This window comes from Felis catus, chromosome B1, assembly GCF_018350175.1.
Source record: "Felis catus isolate Fca126 chromosome B1, F.catus_Fca126_mat1.0, whole genome shotgun sequence".
NCBI classification, from domain to species: Eukaryota; Metazoa; Chordata; class Mammalia; order Carnivora; family Felidae; genus Felis; species Felis catus.
In genome coordinates this window covers 123,760,455-123,781,899 of record NC_058371.1, presented here as the reverse complement: position 1 = coordinate 123,781,899, position 21,445 = coordinate 123,760,455, and the positions used below count along the sequence as shown (strand labels likewise).

The 21,445-nt window shown below is 34.5% G+C and overlaps 1 protein-coding gene and 1 pseudogene across 4 annotated transcripts in view; one reads left to right on the top strand and one right to left on the bottom strand.

Annotated features, from left to right (window-relative positions):
• Window positions 1-21,445, bottom strand: part of STPG2 (sperm tail PG-rich repeat containing 2) — a 635,506-nt gene that overhangs the window by 120,536 nt on the left and 493,525 nt on the right. The gene's annotated exons all lie outside the window — the stretch shown is intronic.
• LOC101089690 lies at window positions 4,161-5,541 on the top strand (annotated as a pseudogene).

Below are 21,445 nucleotides of genomic sequence, written 5' to 3'. Positions count from 1 at the left end.
ATTAACAAAGGCCAATTTGTTCAGTACTGTCATTTTCTGGTTTTTTTTTACCCTAAACATGAAAGTACATTAAAAGAACCTACTTATGTGCCCAAAAAAGGAAGAAGGTGTTTTCAATCAGCAACACATTGTAAAGACAAAGCAAAAAACAGTTTGCAATTTTTTGTTTCATTTTAACAATTACAAATTTCTGCTTTTACCAATATAGAGTTTTCAGTTGAACAGAATGTTTTCTGTATCTCAAGGCAGACAAAATAGAACTGCCTTAGGAAAAAAAAAAATATTAAACACACCTCCCCCCAAGACACACACTGAACTCAGAATTACACAGCATGGCCCTAGTCTCAAAAGATTGTGATTTGCTTTGCAGCCCAATGTTTCCTGCTGTTACAAAAAAAATATGTAAGCTTTGTTTCATGAAAAAGCTTTAACCTGAGAATTACTGCACCACCATGGTTACTCAGTGAAATATATTGCATAATCTACAAGGTAGCAAGAAAACATTAAGTTTGGAAAATAAAATGATCTTTCTGTTGGAAAATCATCCATATGCCCCCTATGCATGTGTAGATACCTAAGCAGTTTACCACATTCTCTCAGAAACATCTTAACTATGAAGGAAGTTCCCACAGAGAAGTATGTGAATCCCAGCAGTGTGCAAATCACTTCTCTTATCTAATAATCTCTTACAAATATACCTTTGGTTGTTCTTTGACTTTCCTAAAGGTGAGACTCACCACAGGCATTCATTTTCTCTGCCAAATATTTTTTCAGAAGCTGTTTGCTTTTATGCTGTTATACCTGAGATGGGAGCTCATGACTCCATGAGAGAAGAGAAAGCAACATTCATATTCAAATGCTAAGAAAAATAAAGTAAGCTTCTCATGTTTAATTCCATCGCTTTTTAAAAAAGCAGGAATTCTTCTGTTTTACATAGGATGAAAGAAGCATTATACAAAGTGGTTTATACAAGACAAATAAGTATTATTTAAAATAAAAATGATGAAATATTTTTGAAATATTACTTATTTCCATTACTTCCCAAGTATTAAAGATAATAAGACAGAAAACACATGCACATAGCGTACATGCACAGAGGTTCCCAATTCAACCTGAAAAAAGCTAGAATTCATTCTATAAAGCTGTTGATAAACAAGACCTTTATATGTCTAATTATAGTCATTTTACTATAGCATCTAAAAGAACCAGTAATTTAATACATGTCAGTTATTTAACGTTATTGATTAGGTTACATAAAACATGTAACATTGATATAAATGTTCTAGATAAGTTCTAATATAATTGGAAAAGGCAATACTTTTCTACCCTATCATATTTTCCAAATTATTTTTCAAATTTTAAGGAATTACCTGCCAAAATAAATCCCATTAACAGAGAAAGATATACTCAGTTTATTTAAATTGAAGAATTTAAACATTTAAACATACATCTCTGTTCATTTCTATTAATTAAATTATTTTTAATTATCTATACTCAATATAAAATTACTACTTAGAAACTATAATTAAAATATTGCTGTGCTAAGTTAGAACTTAATAGATACATGGAATATTACTATTTACATTACTATTTACATTGCTAATTTTTAAGTTTGCCTTCTTTTTGCTACACCCTTACAGAGCTATTGTTTAGTATTTCTGTTTGAGAAATGCATATGATTTCAAAATATTAATAAGGAAAACAAAGTAGCAACCTATCACTATGAATTTTTCTATTCTTTCTCTATTCATATACGTATTTTCCTGATTCCTCTTTTTTATTGTCTCTATGTCTTCTGTTATTTGTTCCATTTCTTTTGTTGACTCAGTGTTACTTATAGATGGTGGAGCTTAACAAATTTTAATGGTAACAGCCTGAGAATCAGTTCCCCTAACCACGTGCAGGAAGGGGAGTAGAGAGAAGCAGTTATAGATAGTCTTGGCAAAACAAACCATGGGGAAAATTCAGAATCCCACTGACCTTTTCTGTTTCTGGAGATAGATGGAGGTATGTAATTAAGGCATTTGTTTATTAGGTGAAAGGATTTTTTTTGATATTTAAATTCAGTTTATTTAAAAATTTCTTTTTAATGTTTATTTATTTTTGAGACAGAGAAAGACAGAGCGTGAGTGGGGGAGGGGCAGAGAGAAAGAGACACAGAATCCGAAACAGGCTCCAGGCTCTGAGCTGTCAGCACAGAGCCTGATGCGGGGCTCAAACCCACGAACCATGAGATCATGACCCGAGCTGAAGTCAGCGCTCAACCGACTGAACTACCCAGGCGCCCCTAAATTCATTTTATTTTCATTCTAGTATAACAAACTTACTATGTTATATTAGTTTCAGGTGTACAATATAGTGATTCAACAATTCCATACATTACTCAGTGCTCATCACATTAAGTGTACTCTCAATTCCCTTCAGTGAAGTGATTTTAAAAGAAATATTCAACTTAGTCTTGTGGGTCGATTATAGGATAGGCATTTTCAAACTATTACTCGGTTTTCATTCCTAAAGCAAATCATACTGCCCATCTTTAAATGGTAGACTTAATAGCAGAGAACGTGTTCATGAGGAGTAATGTTGCTTAAACAGGTGAAGTGTTTTTCAATTTGTGTCATTTGCATGTAAGGTATTAACAAATTTTTAATAAAAAGTTCACTTGCTTCAATTTTTATATTATGAATTTCAAGAAAACCTCCTTATAAAGATCTCTTTAACATTTGGGAAGCCTTTTTTGTTTTTGATTATACTTAACACTGCTGAACATTGCTGTTATTTAACTATAAAGACTTTTACAAATCACAAAACAATTGCTTTCATGTGTGAAACAAAAGAAAAATGCATAATCATACAGTTCAGTAAAGTGTTATAGAAATTCTTGCAGTAAAATCTATAGCTGGAAAAATAAAAAGCAGCCTGAAAAAAATCATAATGGTATCGAAACTTGCAACAAATAACTGCATGCTTTAACGAAAATAAGAAACAAAGACACAAAAACATGCCAATAGCACGGATTTTGGGCTTATTTTTAAATATTGCTGTACTTCTTTTTTTCTGACTTTTTTTAATGTTTGTTTATTTTTGAGAGAAAGAGAGAAACAGAGTGTGAGCAGGGGAGAGGCACAGAAAGCAGACACAGAATCCGAAGTAGGCTCCAGACTATGTGCTGTCAGCACAGAGCCTGATGTGAGGCTCAAACTCATGAACCGTGAGATCATGACCTGAGCAGAAGTTGGATGCTTAACAGACTGAGCCACCCAGGCACCCCAATATTACTGTACTTCTAAACATAAAATATAATTCATGAACTTCCTGCAAAAATAGAAGACTAAAACAGTATTGAAAAATCTCCCCCCTTTGATATTTAACAAAATGAAGAAAAATAGTAAAAATAACAAAATTCACCAGCAGGAGCCAAACTATGACAGAGATAAAATGAAAAGCCCAACCCAAAAATGTAGTAGCTAACAAAACACAAGTGATCTTAGTTTAAAAAAAAAAAGGTATCATCCCTGCCCCATCTCCCCCCAAAAAAGCAATACTTAGGAAATTATGACAAAAAATTATGTAAATTCTCAACACTTTCTAATTTTGAGCGAAGCTAACTGGAGTGATTCATCAGCCCTGGGCAAATCAGGATGACTCCAAGAAAGTAAAAATAACTTACATGATACAGGGAAACATCAGTAGAGTGAGAAATTATCACCAGGATTTTCCATATTCCAGGATATTATACTGAGTTATGTAAAAGATCTAAAAGCTATGGGAATGCCACAGTTTTAGCTGGCATTAGTGGCCCTGACACAGAATTTAATAAAACAATAAGAAAAAGAACCCAGCTCAGATTCCACAGAGCTGCAGCTGAGGCCTAGACCTTTCACTACTTATTCTTTTATTTATTCCCTTAACCACTTTTTAGTGAGAATCTATGATGTATCTGGCACTGTTCTAGGCAGCGAAAAAATGACAGTAAAAAATCAGACAAAAATATCTTAGTATGACAGAGTTTACATTCTAATAGACACAGCTTTTAAAAACAAACAAAACTCAAATAAGTCTACAGCCTATTAGAATAAGATAAATTGAGTGGAAGAATTAAAGGAGAGAAGAGAGAGAAGATGACAAATAAGTAAAGACTGGAAGAAAGGGGATGAACCATGTACAGGCAAAGGTGAGATTCCAGGCAGTACAGACAGCAGGTGCAAAGGCAAGTGTAAGAAACAGCCAGCTTGAAGTGGTATTTACATGGAGTGAGCTAAGTGGAGATTAGAAGGTGAGATAAAAGGGTAATTGGAGTGGAAGTGGAGGCAGGTACATGGCATAGGGTCTTATACCATTGTATGTATTTTGGTTTCTATATGGAATGAGAAGTGAAGCCACTGAGTGCTTTGAACAGAGGAGAGACTTAATCTAACATATAATTTAATTGGCACATTCTGACCATGGTCCTGAGAATAGACACTAGGAAGAACAAGCATAGAAGCCAGGAGACCCATTAGGGAATTATATGACTAATTCAGAGAAAAGAGGATGCTAGTGCTAGCAGTAGATTTAAAAAAGAGGTTAAAATTTGGATATATTTGGAAACTAGGGCCAATAGAATTTTCTGACTGATTAGGTAAGGATGTGAAAGAGAGGAGTCAAGCCAGAAGTTTGGCTGTGGATATGTAAATTTTGAAATGCCCACTTAGACACCCAAATGGATATTTGATGATTGGCGCTCAGTGAGAAAAGACCCAAGAATCTTGGCATCAGATAGGACACCCAGCCCAAAAGGAACCTCACCCTCTTTGTCAAATAGCCCTGCTACATTGGTCAGCAGCAGCAAAGGGCTACTTAGGCTAACCATCTAACAGTACCTCCTGCAATAAACCAGTTCACCCAGTCCTTGGACCACCAAACAGCTACTCAACTGCTTAGGCTGACCCACAAATACAGACTAGAGACAAAGCAAGAGAAGAAGCAGAGATTGTTAGTCCAGGCTGAGAAGAAAGCTGCTGGCAAAGGGACTGTCTCCACTAAGAGGCCTCCTGTCCTTCAAGCTGAGGTTAATACTGTCACCATCTTGGTGGAAAACAAGAAAGCTTAGGTGGTAGTGACTGCACCTGATGTGGATCCCATTAAGCTGGTTGTCTTCCCGCCTGCCCTGTGTCATCAGATGAGAGTTCCCTTCTGCATTACCAAGAGGAAGGCCAGGTTGGGGCATCTAGTCCACAGAGGAAGGCCAGGTTGGGGCATCTAGACCTTCACCACTGTCACCTTCACACAGGTTAACTCAGAAGACAAAGGAGCTCTGGTTAAGCTGGTAGAAACCATCAGGACTAATGAAAATGATAGATATGATGAGATCCACGGTCATTGCAGAGGCAACGTTCTGGGTCCAAAGCGGGTGGCTTGCATTGCCAAGTTGGAAAAGGCAAAGGCCAAAGAACTGACCACCAAACTGGGGTAAGTGTACGCTGTTGAATTTTCTGTACATAAAAGTAATAAAACGTAGTCCTCTTCCCCCCACCAAAAAAAAAAAAAAAAAAAGATCCTTACTGGAGGTAAAACATGTGACTTTGTCAACATATAGTATATAAAGCTGACGTCAAGGTTTTGAGATAAAGAAAACAGGAAGTACAGGAAATTGAAAACCAGAGCCTAAGAGAATTCCAATAAGGGAAATCGGAAGGAACCAAAAAAGGAAATTAAACATATATGGTCAATGAAGCAGGATGGTGTCCCAGATGTTATGCACAGAAGTTTCAAGGAACGGTGTCAGGTGCTAAGTTAAATGCTGCTTGGGACGCCTGGGTGGCTCAGTTTGTTAAGTGTACAACTTTGGCTCAGGTCACCATCTCACAGATCGTGGGTTTGGGCCCGCCATCAGGCTGTGCGCTGACAGGTCAGAGCCTGGAATCTGTTTCGAATTCTGTGTCTCCCTCTCTCTCTGCCCCTCCCCTGCTTGCCCTCTCCCTCTCTCTCTCTCTATCTCTCCAAAATAAATAATGCTGCTAATAGGTAAGATGAGCACTGAGAATTCACCATTGGATTTAGCCACATTGAAGTTACTGTTGGCCATTCCTGTGCAAATGTGGAGACTGAAAACCAGCTAGGCTCAAGGAAGAATAAGAGAAGAGTTGGGGAAAATGGGTATAGAAACTATGAGAAAGTTTGCAGTAAATGGAGACCAAGACATTTAGCAGTGATCAGAGGAGACGAGGGATTAAGGAAACAGTTTTTTTTTTAATGTGATATATAAGCCTGTCTGCAGCTGGGATTATCTAGAAGAAAAACTAATGTTGATGATGAGGGGGGTGGGGGACACTGCTGAAGAGATGTCTTTGAGTGAGAGGAATCCTGATCTAGCACACACTGAAGGAGGAGGCCTTAGGTGGTCCAGGAAACAGTCCAGGAAACTGTCACAAGCACTTCCAAATATGCAAGTGGAGAAAGTGTGCAGATCATAGTATTTAGCCTTTATATGTAGTAACAGAGAAAACAGTCTTTTGAAAGTCAAAAATGAGTCAAGGACGATTCAGTCACATAAATCAGAGCAAATTTAAGATCTGAACAAAGCTGTCCATTTTAAGATTTTTTAAAAATGGAAAATAATTTGCATACATAAACTATTTAAACATATTATAATAGGGAAAAAAGAAAAGAAAGAAAAAGTTTGAAGTGGAGAGAAGCAAAAGATAAAACAAACAAAGAGTGAAACATCATATGCAAAATAACACAAAGAATTTACATGAAACAGAATCCAAGGACTCAACACCTTTTCTCAAGAATATTTGGAGAGATAGAAGAATTTAGAGAAATTAGGAGCTGAAATAGATCACACAGATAATAGGAAAGAAAACAAAATGAGTTGAAACATAAGATTTCACAGCTAAGGACAATAACTGAGAGGCAAAATATTCAAATGGAATGTATAGATTAGAAATAGCAAGAATCAGAATAAACATGATAAAAAGTCAAATAAGTGATAAAAAGAGAATAATGGAGGCAATTATAAGAAATTAAGAGAAAATAGAAACAGATATTAAAGATTCACATTGCGAGATGACGGTAAGTAGGCACACTGACATGATCAAATATGTGAAAACTATTTATCAGAAATCTGGCAAATGGAATAAAAAAAACTTAAGAAATATAATACAATCACAGTCTCTGACATGAAGGAAGAAAATAATCTAAAGATATTACACTATAGATCAGAAAGAACTTTAACAGAATATTAACAAATGACACAGATTCTGGTTAAACTGTTCTGTGTCCATGATAAAGAATTACTTAGATAGAGGCAGAAAATGCAAGTCAATTTCTTCAAGAAGAAAAAAATAAGCTCGCCTCAAATTTCATCAAGTAACATTAAATGCCACAATACAGAGGAACAGTGTCTTCAAATTTCTGACGAGAAAAAAAAAATGTCCGAGTGAAGATCAGAAAGTTACCTTTGGATCTAAAGGCAAATGTCAAACATTCACATAAATGAGACAACACATGTTGAGTGCCCATGAGTTCAAGGATGGTTAAAAAATTAACTATTCAGTATTCAAATCCAGATAACCAAAAGATGACTCAAAAACTGAGAATTTAAAAACAGTTTTTTAATGATATGAACATGGTTAGTAAAGGGATGATGGTAAATATTGAATTATTTTAGGGAACTAGGAAAACCATCTAGAAAAATTAGGGTTGCAGGAAAGTCTATAATATAAACCCTGATAAAGTAAACTAGATCTAGCAACAGAATAAGTGTAAGGAATGGTAAAATGTGTAACTTTAACTTATAGAGCAGGGGGTCACTATATGCAGATTAAATTGAAACACAATTAAAAACATTTCTTTAATGGCTATTTTCTCCCCACTATACAACTGATAGTAGGGACCATGTCTATTTTACTCCCAAGTGTGAACGGCCCCCTCTCCCCTACCATTGATGCTTAAAGTCTAGATCCAACAATTCACTGAAGACAGAAAAGTTGTGATAGTTCATTCTATCATTGAATACTCATTTATAGCTGAAATAATTATTTACAAGGAGATGTTCTTATATACTATTTGGTTATCCAGGGGATAATTCAATTATAAAAGGATTATAAATAGTCTATTCTATTGTTTTATTTGTATATATTTTTTTACTGAAAATGATGTGATTTTTAATTTATAGATAAAAGACTCTCTGAATGATACTCAGAAAGTTTTACGAGTTTAATTTTAAAATAGATTTGAATTCACAACAGGTCTTAACACACAATGATTTCAATATATCAGTCACACCAGAGCACAATGTGGATGACAATTACGTGATGACTCCTTAATAGTCCAAGGGGATAAAGACCTTTTTCAAATGTGGGGAAAATTAATTTTTTATAGTATTAACCCCTGAAAGCTATTCTCCTTTACAGACTACAATAGTAATGTCAGTTTTATATACTTTTACTTTATAAAGAACTCCCAGAGGAAGAAATTTCTGGAGGTTTTCCCAGATATATACAGCTACATTTTCTGTTGTGCTTGTAACATCTGCAAAGTATGGCACATCCAGATCCAGATTCTTATGATCATGGGGTTTCATAATTGCTTCCTCCATATTCTTTTTGAGGTAGGTCATATTCATAACCACTCCTGTAACAGTATTAGTCTTTATAATTGTGCCTTTGGCCATTTGGATTGTTGCATTTCCCAAGCAGTTTCAAGTTTTCTTCCTTACTCAGAGATTTGCTGTGAAGCCAGTGGGTGGGTGGCCCCGAAGAAGACCAGGCAGCACAGTGGCTGCCTGCGACAACCACATGCCCCACCTCCCCCCCTCCTCCTGGCCGAGCTCATGAGCTCAATGCCTTCTACTAGGAAAGAAGTACTACTACATACAGTATGTAGTTTTCAGGATGAGTAATCAGGTCTCTGAAATGTTAGAATGGCTCACACTCAAAGAACAATTGTTAAATTTTCAGAATTTCCACCAATGACTTGTTTATATAATCAGCCATGGTGGAAGTATTTATGCCACAGAAATAGATGCTACAGCAGAAGTTATAGATAATATATTTATCTTATAATTTAGATTTGTTTGCAATGAGGAGACTCCATATTTTTCAGTAATGCTTACTTTCAAAAAATATTCATTTGAAAACATTTCAGAACAGCAAGAAAAAAGGATATTTCAAAGTGTACTGCCTACCTAATCATAATTATTGAATATATAATATCCTTGTGTGTTTTATAAGATTTTGGTATGCATGTTTTTGAAAATTAAAATGCAACTTATAATTCTATTTTCCATACCGTACACTGTAATATAAGTATCTCCCATGTTTAGGTATTCAATAAACAACATTTTAATAAACTAATCCACTGTATGTAATTATCTTGAATTTATTGAATGTTTACATATTTTCAAAATATTCACAATTACACAAAAATTATATGAGGGATGTTTCTGTGCACTTTTCCCTTACTTTCTGGTTACTTTCTTAAATGTATCCTAGAATTTGTATTATATAGGAAAAGAATATTAATTTCTTCAAGACTCTTTAATAAATATAACTAAAACCTATCTACAGCTTATCCTCAATGGATTCTGATTTTTATACCAAAACCATACTTTGGCTTTTTTTAAAATATAATTTATTGTCAAACTGGCTTCCATACAACACCCAATACTCATCCCAACAAGTGCCCTCCTCAATGCCTATCACCCACTTTCTGCTCTCCCTCACCCCCATCAACCCTCAGTTTGTTCAATGTATTTGAGTCTCTTATGGTTTGCCCTCCTCCCTCTCTGTTTGTAACTAATTTTTCTCCCTCCCTTCCCCCATGGTCTTCTGTTAAGTTTTTCAAGATCCACATATGAGTGAACACATACGGTATCTGTCTTTTTCTGACTGACTTATTTCACTTAGCATAATACCTTCCAGTTCCATCCATGTTGCTGCAAATGGCCAGGTATCATTCTTTCTCATACTTCAGCGTTTTTACACTTTGGCAAGTTTATAGAATTTGGGGAGGGGAAAGAATGTGGGGAAAAATGAACATCATTAAAAAATAATGAGAAAAATTTTAAAAGCACCCATGAAAATAATGTTTAGCAAACAAAATCTCCTATAGGTTTTAAGTTCTAAGCTATGTTCCATATAACCAATTATTATATCCTGTAGAAAAAATAGTTTCTTTGTTAAACTTTTTACTCTCTAGGAACTTAAAGTCTGAGTGTTATTTTTATCAATCTATACTGCCATTTGAAAAATAGGAAAACAGCCAACATCATATACAATGCAGCAGATTAGAAATGAAAGGGCTTATATGAAATTTCTTAGGGGACTGTTAAAATGAACAGAAAGCAAAACAAAAAAAAAGAAAGAAAAAAGAAAATAATGTGTTTTAATTTTTAGCTAGAGAAAAATCCTTTTGCTTTACTAATACAGATCTCCCCCAATTTATGATGGGATCATTATGTCCCTACAAACCATCATAAGCTGAAAATATAGTAAGTCAAAAATGCATTTAATACACTTAACCTACCAGACATTACGGCTTAGGCTCGCCTGCTAAAACGTGCTCAGATCACTTACATTAACCTATAGTTTGGCAAAGTCACGCAACACAAAGCCTGTTTTATAATAAAGTGTTGACTATCTCATGTAATTTAGTGACTACTGCACTGAAAATGAAACACATAATGGTTGTATGGTACAAAATGGTCGTAAGTATATCAGTTATTTACCCTCAGGATTGCGTGGCTGTCTGGGAGCTGTGGCTGCTGCCACTGTCTGGCATCATGAAGCATCCTACCACATATTACTAGCTTAGGAAATGTCCAAAATCAAAGTAAGAAGTATGGTTTTTACTGAATGCACATCATTTTCACACTACTATGAAGTCCAAAAATCCTAAGCCCAGCCATCTTAAGTTGGGGACTAGCTGTAGTCAAATGCCAAAAGAAAAACCTATTATGTCCCATGGACTATTCAATGGCAACTGTAATATAATGTGTTTTGCTTTTCACAATTCTGAAAGGAAATTATTGTCACCATGTTAAAACAAGGCAAGTCCAATGTTCATAGGAATTAGGCTTGCCCTTTTTTAACAGAGCTAAAAACAAGTCTGAAGCCCAAGCACAAAAGGTCAGTCACAAATGGTAATATATTACAGAGGTATTTCTTCATTTAAGTAATCTGAGTTGGATCTTCAGCCTACAATAGCTAATCAAATAAGACTATACTAAAGTACCAATCCAACCAGATATCAAAGCATTTACTCAGGATGAGCCCAAAGACATGAAAAGGGCCTAAAACTTTATTCTTCGTTTTACTTTTGGTTTGTCACACTTTGCAATATCCTTGGGAGTATTTTAAATGACTCACCTCCCCTCAAGCAGCATTTTTCCTGCTTTTAAAATGATTAATCTCAGGTGCTTTTTGCTCACGATATATCACCCCTACAATGAACAGCATCAGCAAATATGTAATCTTTAAGACACTTAATTTATCTAATTGAGAAAATGAAAATAGAAGTTGAAAACACTCAGTGGAAGATAAGTTCTGCAGATAATGGTTATTGAAATGATAGTAGTTAAAAAGAAAGGACAATTACAACAACAACAGCAACCAAAAAAAATGAAGAAGAGAGTTTCAGGTACAAAGGGGTGTAGGTTGAGAAAACCAGGTTTTACCAGTTACATGCTAAAAAATGAAAAGATCCTGGGTTCTCGATGGCATTATTTCAATAACTGTGCATTGAAACTGTGCACTGATATTGTTCTAATAATGAGTTATCTATTATGAATATGCAATTTCAGCAACTAGTCTATATGAATGGTGCATGTTTTTAATAATCCACTTTACCTTTCTTATTTCTCATTTCTAAATGTAAAAATAACCTGAATACGGTTCAGTTCTACTGTATTGTGCAACTCCAGGGGGCATGCTGTATTTTAACCAAATGAGGCCCCTACAGTCATGCAATGGGCAGTCCTACCTTAGATATTTATGTTCATTTTGAAGAAGCTTTTTATAGAAAGTTGATTAGCTACTATTTTTATAGATTTTTTCCCCTTACTATCACTGTTAACAATAATACGCTTTTAAGGCCATATGTTCAATACAGCAAATAAAATATTTCTTAGCAACTGAAATATATATGTTCTTCTGTATAGAGTGCTCATTCATTCAACAGATTTTTTTTTAATCTCTAGTATGTTCCACACAATCAGATTACAAAAATGAATAAGACACTCTCATGGTCCTCAAGAAACATCTTAATTTGAGGCTATCAAACTTCAAATCACATAACTGACTTGCCTTTTCTGATTATATGCTCCCCAAATCATCTTTCAATTTTTGTAACGTAGTTTCTCACATGGCACCTAGGAAGAAAATGTGCTTACTATGAGACTGAAGTACCTGGTCTCCTAGATACCTGTATTTCTTATTATAAATTTATACTGGCATCTTAGTTATAATTAGGTTTCCCATGTAGCTTCCTTTATGCAGTACTTCAAGTAATTATAGGTCTTATTGTAAATTGATATTTGAATTTTATATCTTTCTCCTGAGCTTGGTTAACATGACCCTGTCCATGAATTTTATCTGCCATGGGATGGGCATACTAGAAAATAAAATTTCTGAAATAAAATAGCTTGTGGGTAATGGTAAATTTACTAATGCCACATTTTAAAACCTCTTGGTAGTGGGGACACTGAGTAGCTCAGTTGGTTAGGTGTCCGACTTTGGCTCAGGTCATGATCTCATGGTTTGTGAGTTCAAGCCCCACAATGGGCTGTGTAGTGACAGCTAGGAGCCTGGAGCCTGGAGCCTGCTTTGGATTCTGTGTCTCCCCCTCTGTCTGCCCCTCTCCTGCTTGTACTTTCTCTCTCTCTCTCTCTCTCTCTCAAAAATAAGTGACCATTAAAAACATAATAATAATAAAAATAAAACCTCTTGGGAGTTACCAACCTAAGCTTCTCTAGGTAATCTACCTCTTCCTTTAGATCAGTGAACCAATTTAATATTTGACAGTAAATAAAATACTAGGTTAAATACTGGAGTTCCTGAACCAATTATAATTTCTGTATAGAAAATTATAGCTCCAAACTTGATTTATTTCCTCTTAAATTTGTATATTTCTTTTGAATAAGTGTATACTTAAAGCACATTTAGCGGACTGCTTCTTCCTACCATACCATCTACAGTCCTTAGGCCTACTAACTATAATCTTAAATGCAAAAAAAGTTAAATTCCAATTTATACTACAGTTTTTAAAAACTGCTTGCTAATAAGTTATGATGACAAAAACTTGGATTACAAACTACTATTTAAAATTTGACGGGCGCCTGGGTGGTTCAGTCGGTTAAACATACAACTTTTAATTTCACCTCAGGTCATGATCTCATGGTTCCATGAGTTTAAGCCCCACATTGGACTGCACTGACAGCATGGAGCCTGCTTGGAATTCTCTGTTTTCCTCTGTCTCTGCTCCTCCCCATTCACTCTCTATCTTATTCTCTCAAAATAAATAAACATTAAAAACAATTTAAAAAAATAAAACACATTTGTGAGTAGGAAAGTCAAAAATTTTCAACCTACCTTTGTCAGCAGTGATTACCATCACTGATATTAACAACCCTAATGTAATCAATTGAATTGGAGGCAGAAACAAATTATAAAAAAAATATGCTCAATAATAAACATAAAATAAGGTTATAGGAACAGTGTCAAAAATATCATTAATGACTACCATTGTTGAATGAGCTAAGTTTTTGAACTAAAGCAGAGACCCTCTCTGGAAGACATTTATGTAGCCAATCTAATACTTCCAGTTCTCTGCCTTCCAAACACATAGTAGGATTTCATTACCTGACTCCTTCATCCCCACTTTGGATTAATGGAGTCATATAATTAGTTCTTGCCAATGGTTTTAAGTGGAAGGGATGTTTATTAAGCATTTAACGGATGATGTAAGACCCTCCAGAGCATTATTTTCCCTCTGGCACAGTGACTAGCAATGAGACAGTGGGTCTTTTAGTCTGGGGCCCTGAATATTTACAATGAGAAGAGGCCCCCCCGCTAACCTGTTATGTACATCTAAAATGTACCAAATATAAACTGTGGTTATAAGCTAATAAAATATGAAAATTATTTGTTAACACAACCTTTCTTAATAATATACACATTTCATATTACATTAAAAAATAATTCAGATAAAGACCGTTTACACGAGGCAGCATTAAAAATAAAGTGCAAAATGGGGCACCTGGGTGGCTCAGTCGGTTGAACGTCCGACTTCGGCTCAGGTCATGGTCTCACAGTTCTTGGGTTTGAGCCCCGCATCCGGCTCTGTGCTGACAGCCCAGAGCCTGGAGCCTGCTTCGGATTCTGTGTGTGTGTCTCTCTCTGTCCCTCCCCCACTCGTGCTCTGTCTCTCTCTCTCAAAAATAAATAAACAGTAAAAGAAAAATTAAAAAAATACAGTGCAAAAAATAAAACTAAGGAGGTAAGATACAAAAGTAGAAATGACAAAATTAATGGACAGATTTCAAGGCAGGAGGCATTAAATTAAAAATTATACTTCATTTTTATAAAATATTAAATCAACAAAAATAAAATATACTAAAGTAGAGTGGCCTAACAATAGTGTTTCAAAATATATGGAGCAGGAAAAAGAAAAGTTAGAAATGCAAGGAGAAATGTAAGAGTCTACTTTCATTAATTGGAGATCACATTATTTCCCCAAACTGGGCAGAAATTAAAATACATTTGGAAATAAATTGATGATATCAGTTAAGAAAGTTAATTAGCATATAGTCTTTGTACATTAAGAGATAGTGAAAGGAAATTTTGACTAAATCTAATGGATTATCACAATAAATTAATATAATCGATGGCTTCCTTATATTGTTAACATACATATACACTCACAGCAGGGCCTTGGGACTGGGGAGAGGAGAAGGGAGATGATTATCTAGAAAAGAGTTAGAGGCAGGAGGAGATTGAAAAGTAGGGATGGAGATAGAAAAAAATAAGCTTTATCTTCAACAAACAGGAAAAAAATACATTATTTATAGACAACCTCTGGAAATTCATTAAAGTTAACAGTACGTTAGGAAATACACATAAAAATCCAGATAATTTGTAAATAAAATGGAGCAATCATGTAGGCCATATGTTTAACTGTATTGAAAGAAGTTTATGAATTAACAACCAAAATCAGCAATGTGATCATGAAACACTATGAAACACCAGAAGAAAACATTAAGAACAGACAAGAAGAAAATATTTGTAAATGCATAACAAGAAAATAGGTAATATAAAAAATATACACATAATGGCTTTGAGTCAACTGGAAAAAAATTACACATTGGAAAATTGGGAAAAGTATATAAAGGGCATTTTTTTTGCTTGTTTTATTTTTTATTGAAATTCCAGTTAGTCAACATAAAGTGTTATATTAATTTCAGGAGTAGAATTCAGTGATTCATCACTTACATATAACATCTGGTGCTCATCACAAGTGCCCTCCTTAATTCCTATCACCTATGTATCCCACACCCTCCCTTCCCTGCAGCAACCTTCAGTTTGTTGTCTATAGTTAAGAGTTTGCTTTATGGTTGCCTCTTTCTTTCCTCTGCATGTTCATTTGTTTTGTTTCTCAAATTCCGCATATGAATGAAATCATATGATATTTGTCTTTCTTTGACTGACTTATTTTGCTTAGCATAATAGTCTCTAGTTCCATCCATGTCCTTGCAAATAGCAGAAGTTCATTCTTTTTTTTTATGGCTGAGTAATTTTCTTTTGTGTGTGTGTATATATATATATATGTATATGTGTGTGTATATATATATGTATGTATATATGTATGTGTATATGTATATATATATATATATATACACAAAAGAAAATTACTCAGCCATAAATATATATATATATATATATATATACACACACACATATACATGTATATGTATATGTATATGTATATGTATATGTATATGTATATATCACCACTTCTTTACCTATTCTTCTGTGAATGGACATCTGATCTCTTTCCACAATTTGTCTATTGTTGATGATGATGCTTTAAACATCAGAATGCATGTGCCCCTTCAAATCATTGTTTGTATCCTTTGGGTAAATACCTACCAGTGCAATTGCTGGGTTGTAGGGTAGTTTTATTTTTAACTTTTTGAGGAACCTCCATTCTATTTTCCAGAGGGGCTGCACCAGCTTGCATTGCCACCAATAGTGGAAGAGGGTTCCCCTTTCTCCACACCCTCACCAACATCTGTTGTTTCCTGAGTTGTTAATTTCAGCTATTCTGACAGGTGTGAGATGGTATCTCATTGTAGTCTGGATTTGCATTTCCTTGATGATGAGTGATGTTGATCATCTTTTCATGTATCTGTTAGCCATCTGTAAATCTTCTTTGAAAAAACGTCTGTTCATGTCTTCTGCCCATTTTTTAACTGGGTTATTTGGTTTGGGGATTCTTTATAGATTTTGGATACTAACTCTTTGTCAGATATGTCATTTTCAGATACCTTCTCTCATGTGAAGGCTGCCTTTTAGTTTTGTTGATTGTTTCCTTCCTGTGTAGAAACTTTTTATCCTAAAGAAGCCCCAAGAGTTCATTTTTGCTTTTGTTTCCTGTGACTCCAGAGATGTATCCAGTAAGAAGTTGCTACAGCTGATGTCAAAGAGGTTGGTGCCTGTGTTCTCCTCCAGGATTTTGATGGTTTCCTGTCTCACATTTAGGTCTTTCAACGATTTTTGTGGATGATATAAGAAAGTGGCCCAGTTTCATTCTTTTGCATGTTGCTGTCCAGTTTTCCCAATACCATTTGTTGAAGAGACTATATATTTTTTTCCCATTGGATATTCTTCCTTAGTTTACCATATATATAGCTTTGGGTCCATTTCTAGATTTTCTATTCTGTTCCTTTGATCTACGTGTCTGTTTTTGTGCCAGTACCATTCTGTCTTATCACTATAACTTAAAGTCCAGAATCATGATCCCTCTGCTTTGCTTTCCTTTTTCAAGATTTCTTTGGCTATTTGGGGTCCTTTGTGGTTTTGTACAAATTTTAGAATTGTCTCTTCTAGCTCTATTTAAAATGCTGGTGATATTTTGGTAGGGATAGCATTAAATGTGTAGGTTGCTTTAGGTAGTATAGACATTTTAACAATATTTGTTCTTCCACTCCATGAACATGGGATGTCTTTCCATTTCTTTGTGTCATCTTCAATTTCTTTCATCAGTATTCTATAGTTTTTAGAGAACGGATCTTTTGCCTCTTTGGTTAGGTTTATTCCTAGGTATCTTAGGTTTTTTGGTGCAATTATAAATGGGATTGATTCCTTGATTTCTCTTTCTGCCTCTTCATTATTAGTATATAGAAATGCAACAGATTTCTGTATGTTGATTTTGTATCCTGTGACTTTATTGAATTCGTGTATCAGTCCTAGGAATTTTTTGGTGGAGTCTTTCAGGTCTTCTACATAGAGTATCATGTCATCTGTAAATAGTGAATGTTTGACTTTTTCCTTTCCTATTTGGTTGCCTTTTATTTCTTTTTGTTGTCTGATTGCTGAGGTTAAGACTTCCAGTGCCATGTTGAACAACATTGGTGAGAGTGGACATCCTTGTCTTGTTCCCGATTGTACAGGGAAAGATCTGTTTTTCCCCATTGAGGATAATATTAGCTGTGGGTCTTTCATATACAGTCTTTATAATGTTGATGTATGTTCCCTCTATCCCTACTTTGTTATGGGTTTTTATCAAGAAAGGATGCTGTATTTTGTCAAACACTTTTTCTGAATCTATTGAGAGGATCATATGATTCTTATCCTTTCTCTTACTAATGTGGTTTTATAAAAAGCATTCTTGAAAAAAGAAATACAAATGACTAACAGACATGCAAATAGATACTCAACTTCACTGGTAATTATGGAAATACTAAACAAAAAATTTTTTAAAGGCACCATATTTTTCTCATATTTTGAAATCCTCAATAGATTGATACTTCATAGTAATTGGATGTGGCAAAACTTGTAAAATACTAAACCATTTACAGAAAATAATTTGGCTGTATCTAACAAAAACTGCAAATGTGCATATCTAACCCAGTAATGCCATTTCTAGTTATCTTATAAACACAATATTCATGGTTTACAAAGGATCATTTATAATTGTACACACACACACACACACACACACACACACATCTATACATCTAACCTATACATCTAACAATAGGCTAATGACTAAATTCACTACACTATAATTATACTATTCCATAAATAAACCAGAATAAGGAAGTTATTTATCTACCAGTATATCCATCCAGATTTAGTCATAAAAAGAGTCCTAAAAATATTAAGCAAAGAAAGCACGTTCCTAAAACATATCAACTACACATATTTCTGTTTTCTGCCAGGATGGAATGGCATATAGCTCATCAAAACTTCCACAGAAAACAAACAAAAAAGGCAGATAATTTAATAAAGAGCTGCTGAGGCACCAAAGTCTTGATGACACAATATACTAAGACAAAGAAGTCAAATGAAGTGACACCAACTTTCTCCTCACTTCTTTTTCCTTTCAAAGCATTTGCTCATTCTTAGTGCAAAGAGGCTTAGAAGCCAGGCAGCAGAGAGCTGCTAAGAGGCCAGGAGCCAGACAGCTTTCAGCAGTATCAAAGAGCTGAAGAAAAAATAGAAGGTGGGGCTAGAAAGGCAGCCAGTGCTTGAAGAGCCAAAATTCCTGAAAGAACAGAGGCACAGAAATTTAGCCCAATGTTTGAAAGTTTTGTTCTGTGGCAATTAATAAATTTGAAAGCTGTTGAGAAAAGTGAGTTCTGAGCTAAACAGAAAGGCGCTGTAACCCAGAGAAGAGTTTTAGCTGTTTCAAATTCTAAGGGCGAGCAAGATTTCAGGATCAGCAAGAGAAGGAGACTTAGAAAAGACTTGTTCTCAATTAAATTCTGTGGAAATGTAAGAGTGAGTGTGGACCAAATATAGCCTTATATTTACAAAGACTGCAAACTCACCTCAAGACAGCTTAGTCACTGATCCGGTTGAGGTAATCTGCCCTACTTTACTGACTGAATTAAGATAGAGTGAGTTTTCTCTGGAGAAAGGACATTTTTATCCAGAGACTCTACAAACTTTTATGTGCAAATCTGGCATTAATCAAAAGTTACTAGGTAGGTCAAGAAGTGGGATCAATAGAAAAAAAGATACAATAAAGACAGACTTGCAGCTGATCAGGACATGGAGGTTATCAGACAGAAACTTTGAAATAAAGATGCTGCATATGTTCAATAAAAAAATGACAAGATGGAGAATTTTAGCAGAAAAATAGAAACTATAAAATAGGCAGAATATTTTTAAGTAATTCATGGGTCAAAAAAATCACAATGCATATTAGATAACACTTTAAATTGAATAATAAAACTACAACATATCAATAAAAGATTAACTCAGTATTATTGTGTTATTCTAAATAGTTCAGTTTCCCATTTTATTAACTTCTACTTTTCATTTATCAAGTATTTATATTCTAAATATTTTAAAAATTAAAATCATATTTTATAGCCTATTAATAAATTATTTACTTCAGATAATAATGGGTTTACAAGAAAGTAAGAAGATTTACAGAAAGTCCTTCTGATATATTTGCAATATTGTATTATTACTCACAACCCCTTCTGATTAGCTGTCTTTTCCTAAATAACCAGTGAGGAGTTTTGTTATTTAAATTAACAAAGGGTTTTAGTAGAAAAAAGTTCAGTAAGTATAATTTGACTACATGAAGGATATGAAGCTAAAAGAAATCCACCAATTAATTCCAATTCATGAGAAAATTTTAAGAAGCTTCAGATGCAAATTTACATAATACAGAAGTTTCCATTTATGTTTTTAAGAAGAAACTTTATTCCTCTTTATGAGCTTTAGACATCCAATCCATAAAAATTAGAATTGATGCACTAAATTTTAATTAGTTTCCAAAAAATCTGAGAAGAAATTGTAATAGTGTCCTTCCCTAAAATAAACTGTAAAGAACAGTGAAGTTTCATTAGCACATTGTTAAGGGAATCATAGAGACTTTCCAAATGAGAAAGAAAAGTGTGATAAAGAATAACTTAATGAGGATTTGTGTCATACAATATGAAAAAAACAAAACACTAAAAACAAAGCCTTATTTAAGTGTTAACACTAGAAAGTTCTCATACTATTTGATTTTAAATCAAGATAAATCTGTACTTTTAACATTACGTAATATAAGGCCAAATAAAATATAAAATGCTACCATTGTTTTCCCTACTTTTGCTACACATTACACAGATGAAAGAAGGCATTTACTTTGAAGAGGGAAAATGGTAGTTTGTGCTTTAGAATTATAATAACAACATAGTAGTGTAGCCCAGGTATAAATGCTACCTGACTGAAAATTTAAGAAAGTTGAAACCTTAGCAATAGCTTTACGAAGAACATTAAGTACCTACTAAGAACAAAGCACTGTGCTAAGCCCTATAAAAAACACAAAGTAGAAGTATTGTAGTTACCAGAGTAAGCTGAGAACCTCTTGTCAGGGTCAAAATTGCATCTGTAGCACTAAATTATACATAGGTATAGAGAAACTATTGATACTAGAATCCTTTACCATAAGCTATTTAAAATATTTCAGGCAACAACAATATTTCATTGTCTCTTTCAGTGTTGGAACCACAAAGACTGAAAGGAGTAAAGTGTGAAACATGAGTTTAAACTTCTAATAATGTGTCCTAGCATGTAGGTATCTGCCAATCATTGATTCATTCTACATGTATTGTTCACCTTCCACACATCACAGACATAATGCCGGGGGCAGGGAGTCTAGAAACTCTACAATGCAGAGGCAGAGACAGATAAACACAAAGAGCAAACACAACCAATTATCTCCTGCCCTCTGTACACACACATCCATATATACACACAAAGAGTCATTATTATCAAACGAGAAAAGTATTATGACAAAGATAAGGAAAGAGTATTACTATGTTATGAGAACCCTAGGAAAGAACAGGCTTTTGATGAATGTTCAGATCTAAACAGAATCTAGTAAATTGCAGGTCAGTGCAATCAGGTCAGGTGTCATACTGCAACTAGTAAAGCCAGTAAAGTGGATAGCTTTAAAAAATTACATACTTTTTAAAATATCAGAGTACTGAGGAAGCTATTAAGAGTATAAAAGCTAAAAATACCAAAGGGATGAGGCTTTCCTCAACAGATAATCACCATCTGTTTTCTTCTCTAGGGGCATTTGATTTTGGGTGTGGTCTGAGGATCAGAGCAGGATCACAGAAAGTGACTTCACTGGAATAAGGAGACACCAGAAGAATATTTGGTGAGCATAAAGAGCCAGTGTGATTGTTGGAAACTAGATAAACTACAGGCAAGTGTGGGGAATAAGCTTA